The sequence below is a fragment of the Mixophyes fleayi genome, chromosome 1, assembly GCF_038048845.1.
Source record: "Mixophyes fleayi isolate aMixFle1 chromosome 1, aMixFle1.hap1, whole genome shotgun sequence".
In the NCBI taxonomy this organism is placed as follows: Eukaryota; Metazoa; Chordata; class Amphibia; order Anura; family Limnodynastidae; genus Mixophyes; species Mixophyes fleayi.
The window spans coordinates 57,776,557-57,782,315 of record NC_134402.1 but is presented as its reverse complement, the minus strand read 5'-3'; positions in this window follow the sequence as shown (position 1 = coordinate 57,782,315).

Below are 5,759 nucleotides of genomic sequence, written 5' to 3'. Positions count from 1 at the left end.
CCCGGGTAACGTCACTACAGCCAAGCCCCGTGTCGTCACACAACGTCAGGCTCTCACCGGCCGTGGGGCTCACGCTGCCCGCGTCACGTGGTGTGCCCGGCTCTGGCAGAGCCATTGCTGAACTACAAGTCCCAGCATACAGTAGTATGTATGGTTACCAAGCGTCAGTGAGGGAAACATATAGATCAGAATCTCCTGACAGTAATACAATTAGAGAGCAGTGACTACATCAGTAGTTTTATAATGTAATACAAGTCCTCCCTAATATAGGCTGGCTGGGCATGGGGGCATCTGCCCTCCTGGCTGGACCCATAGTGGGCTATCTTGGGCTGGGTCATTGGGCTACCTGCATTTTTTGTTTTATTTCAAATGTTCCTAATAGGATGCAGAGCTGAGCCCCCAACCAGTCTAAAATTTTCCAGTCAGCCCCTGCACCCAATATCCTCTTGGTACTTTTTTTTATTTGATTTTAGAATGACCTACATAATGACAGGGGCGGATCTAGACTTTTCTTTTAGGGTGGGCAGTGTATACATTAATCCTGACCAGGGTTGTCACCTCTGAAATGAAAAACAAGCCCAAACAATCCTAAAAAGAGCCCAAAAAAGCAAAAAATTATTTTTTTTTTGATTTATGATACAACTACCAAGATAATAGTAATGGGATCTGCAGCAGTTTCTGCAGTTATATTAACTAAAGATGAAGACTCAGAAGTTATAGCTGCACTTTAGGGGTTTGTTTTCTCTGTACACTACAATATACCCCTAGCTTTACACCAGGCCTGTCCAACCTGCGGCCCTCCAGGTGTTGTCAAACTACAAGCCCCAGCATGCTTTGCTGGTAGACAACCAGTTGATAGCTGGAAGGGAATGCTGGGACTTGTAGTTTCACAACATCTGGAGGGCCGCAGGTTGGACAGTCCTGCTTTACACTATAATTACACACATCATGTTCTGTCTGGTCGCATATATACTCTCCATATCTACTGCATACAACACAGACAGGGTCCCCCAAGAGGAGGCAACGCTTAAATTTACCTACCAACACCTGATGTCACGCCCACATAAGAGACCAGCAGCGTCCTTACACTGACTAAAGCGTTATTATACACAAGGCAATAAAGTTTTTGGAAGAAAAAAAAAATGTTGTGAAGCCTAAAAACCCGCAACCCGCGACCACCAGAAAAACCCTGCAACTCTGAAAAAAACCAAGCCCAATTCCGCTTGTTATAAGCGTAATTGGCAACTATGATCCTGACCCCCTCCTTCTCTAATCATGGCTCCTCCCCTCTGCAGTCTCCTCCTCTCCAGACCAGACTCCTCCCCCTCTCCAGGGGCGGTATGTATTTTAGGATACAAATTGGTCAAGTTTGTTCTTTGCTTTATTTTTAGTAAAACACTATATAGCTATAAAATCACAACAATGAAAGCAACAAATAACAAATGTCTGCCTCATCATAACACTGCACCCCCTTCATCACACTGCTCCTCCTTCATCACAGTGTGCCATCTTCATCACACTGCTCCCCCCTTAACACACTGGGACCCTATTATTACACCGCTCCCCCTTCAACACAATGCACCCCTTTCAAGACACTGGACACTTTTCATCACAATGGGCCCGCTTATGACACTGCGCCTCTCTTCACACTGAGCCCCTTTCATCACACTGGGCCCTCTTATCACACTGGGCCCTCTTATCACACTGGGTCAGAGTGAATGGAGAGTTGTCAACATTTTAAGATAGTTGCAGGGACATTTTGCTGCAGCTTATCTTGTTACTATATGATCTGGGTGGACAGTAGAAGACTAGAAGCCCATTGTATGATATGTCATGTGATAAGTGCTGACCTTGATTATAATGCACTTTTTTTATTCTAGCATAATGCTTATAATTTACAATGTTTGTTCAGAACCATTGTGACTAAAGGACAACCATTTGGCTCATCATGGTGTGACTGTGGAGGCACAGTCATGAAAAAGTAGTTTTAATCACGCAAATAAAGATGTGCTTGCTACACTATTCTTTATCTTCTTCACAAATGTCTGTTACATTGTTTATTACTGTATAATGTCATGTGTATATTACTTATACTACAAATGATTGATTTTTTTTAAATTATATATCTGCCACTATAATTAGATTTTCTGATGGCTCTTTTCATCAATGAGAAATTAATAGAATTTATCGGGCCACACAGCAATATTTAGAGGTGGTCCTTCCCCTACATACTGCTCTGCTACTTTCTCCAATACCAAAATTACACTCAACAAAACCTACTCAAAACCCGTCTCATTTTTACCAATCTTATATATTTACTCCTTTTATCTTTAGTAACTGTCAAATCAAAATTTTAAGGGGCATATTCAATTAGGTCCGTGATCGCGATAACAGCAGAGTGCACATTACCGAAGGTAATACGGTACCGCTATAACACAGACTTTCCTTCGCAAAGCTATGGGGTGCTAAGGAAAAATCAGCCTTATTGCGATGCCACGGATTACCTCCGTGCCCCGTTCTGGCGCGTTACAGCGATCCTGGGACCTAATTGAATATGCTCCTTACTGAGTAAATAAAAGTTTCAATATAAGGGGGTCTTAGTGGCATATGGATTTCTTTGTGTCTGTGAGTTGTTATTCTACTTCTCATATAGTAGCAGTCGCATAAACTGCTGTGACTATACCTAATCATCACAGTGTTGTAAACTTCCCTTACATTAAATAAAAAAACTGAATTAAACTTGCTTGTTTATGTTAACACAATAATATAAATTATTTTAAACTAGGCTAAGTTATCACTATCATTACTTAAAATATCTTTTCTAAGGCATAGTTATGCAAAATGAGAGTTCACCACAGTAAGGGCTGTATTTATAATGGATCCTGTCCTAGGCATTGTAAATAAATACACCTTAAATTAATGAAAGAGAACCTGTCACCAATGTTTACATTGGCTTTTTATTTATATGTAATATGGGAAAAAATTGCATCATGCAATTGTTTCCCACCACAGACCAGAAATTTGCACAGGTGGAGGACAGGAGTTGGGCGGAGTGAGGATATTTCTTGAGAAGTACAGAGAACGTGTACTAGTGTCCCTAGTTTTGTGACCAGTGCGAAAATGAGATTTAATTTTGATGAGTGTGAATATGGAAATAAGATAAAGAGTGGAGAAGGCACAATATAAGAGCAGTGCTTGCGGTGCAAAGGAGCTCACAGCCATTTCTACTCTGCAAAAGGCTCTAAACTGGTGAAGATTGGGGGGTAAATGTATGAAAGTCCGTTTTTTCAACTCGCCGGAAATCGGCGAGTTTCCAGCTAAAATAGAAAGCGGCGCTGGCTTGTAAAGGCAAGTTTACCTTTACAAGCCAGCGCCGCTTTAAATTTTAGCTGGAAACTCGCCGATTTCCGGCGCGTTGAAAAAAACAGACTTTCATACATTTACCCCTGGGTCTTGGACTATACTTTTAATGGGACATATCTTGCACCTTACAGTTGCACTTTAGTGGAAAAGCATATTTAATTAGGCTATTTTATGACAATCTCTGATAAGTGTAATTTAATGAACATTTAAATTTAATCAGACATTACTCTGATGAAACTGGGACCCACAAAGCAACGCATCAGAAAAGATACTTTACCTTTTTTTTTTTTTCCAATCGTGACTTTTTTTTTTACTGAAATCTTTGTGACAAATACAACCTACAACAAGAGCCCATCCTAAAAGCTATAAAACAGGTCCCGTTTTGTAAAATATGATGGCAAATAGAAAGTTGACAGTACAGATAAACTAGCAATAATGCACCAAGTATTAGATTTAGAGGACTTAACAGCAATAATAAAAGTTCTCAAACGTAGGTGACCTCATTGCATGGAACGATAAACCAAAATATAATATCTCTTATACATTTCTAAATATTGGACCTGCTAGGTAATTTGTAGCATCATTAAGGTCACCACAGCGTCAGACACCTATGGGAACAAACTGTCGCTGTCATCCTCAGTAGGACGCAGGCTCTGATTATGGGTTCAGGCTGCACCAGGCTAATACGCTTTGATACAAACTCATCCTTAATTGAAAATCTGGATTTCTTAACCCCCTCACCCCCACCAATGTTTATGTTCCTGTGTTTTCGAAACTCAACTCCACTTGGCTTTTTAAATGTCACAGCAATTTTTGTCACTCATTTAGTTTTCATTAAAATTCAAACAACAGAGGCACGAACGAGCGCTACTGAGGGTGAGAAGGTGGAGGGGGATGTCACCCATAAGCTTGTTGCCATCCATGTCTCTCCTAGTCTTTTATCCTGAAGGATGATTTAAACCTTACTACTTGTTTCTTTCATGTTTTCTTTTTCTTTTGTTAATTTCAGTTTAAGATACAAAAAGTGGAGACAGCGCTGGGATAATCTCAGACCATGACATACATCACGGTGCGATGTCAGTAAATACAATAATCTCCAAGTCAAACAGCCAAAAAAGAATCTGGAGATTATATACCAATAATTTAATCACATATATAAAAAAAGAGGTAAATGCACATCTCTGTTAACTCTAATTACAATATAAAAATTCCATAATGAGATAACATAACAAGAAATATAAAGTGATAATAAAAACGAGGGAAATACAAATACGGTGTATAATCCTCGGTAAACCTACGAGCTCAATAATTGTAGTTACAATTGCACAAGGTGGATCATCAACACAAAACCAATTATATGGAAAATAAATCATAGGTATCTGCAGATAGGAGACTCCATAGATGTTAAGGGTATGTAAACCACAATCTTACTGTTTTTACAAGAAGTCCTCCGGTATTTATGAGTGAAATGGAATGAGTCCAAGTTGATCTTCACTCTGAAGTTGAGTCTGGGAACTTGTTGTTTTCTCAATCCAAACTTGCCTTAGATGTTGAAAAGGTTGCAGCTTTTTATAAATGTTGGTCGCGGCATGCCCGTTAACTGGCTCCGCTGTAGAGGAATTAATAGAAACAGGTGCGCACCTGAAGTTTGTCCATAGAGATCAGGATAGACGCCGGAGTGTTCTTAATATGTCCTTAGTTAGCGTACTCGCATGAATAGATAGGACTGGGTCACTCCTCGGCTGTTCGGGAATGTAAAATCAGAACAAATGCCTGACAGCATGTGCTGGTAGAATATCAAATGACTATCAGTCAGTGTAAAACAAAAATAGACGCCAGAGTGTTCCTAGTGCGTCCTTAAGTCAGCGTACTCGCATCAACGAATAGGACTGGGTCACTTCTCGGCTAGTCAAATTGTAAACAAGCACAGATAGCTTACAGCATGTGCTGGTGTAATAACAAATGGCAACGCGTTTCGTCCACCGTGCTGTGGACTTTCTCAAGCCTTAATGTCAATTGTCTAAAACAGTGATCCTTAAATAGCCCTTGTAAAGTGGGCTTAATTGGTGGAATCACACCTTGTGCATAATGATCATATTAACATTACCTTTAAGATGATGGTATAATAATGAAACAGATATATATACTTAAACTGTTGTATGGATAGCTTCCTATAATAGTAAAAATAAATATAAAAATGAAAATAAAAATAAACATAAAAATAAATGTGAAAATATAAATAAAAATGAAAACAAAAAGAAAAAATAAACATAAAAATAAAAATAAAAATAAAAATAAAAATAAAAATAAAATAAAGAATGAAAAATATATAATAAAAAATAATAAATACAAAATAAATAATAATCCAAAAAATAAAAATAAAATAATAATATTAA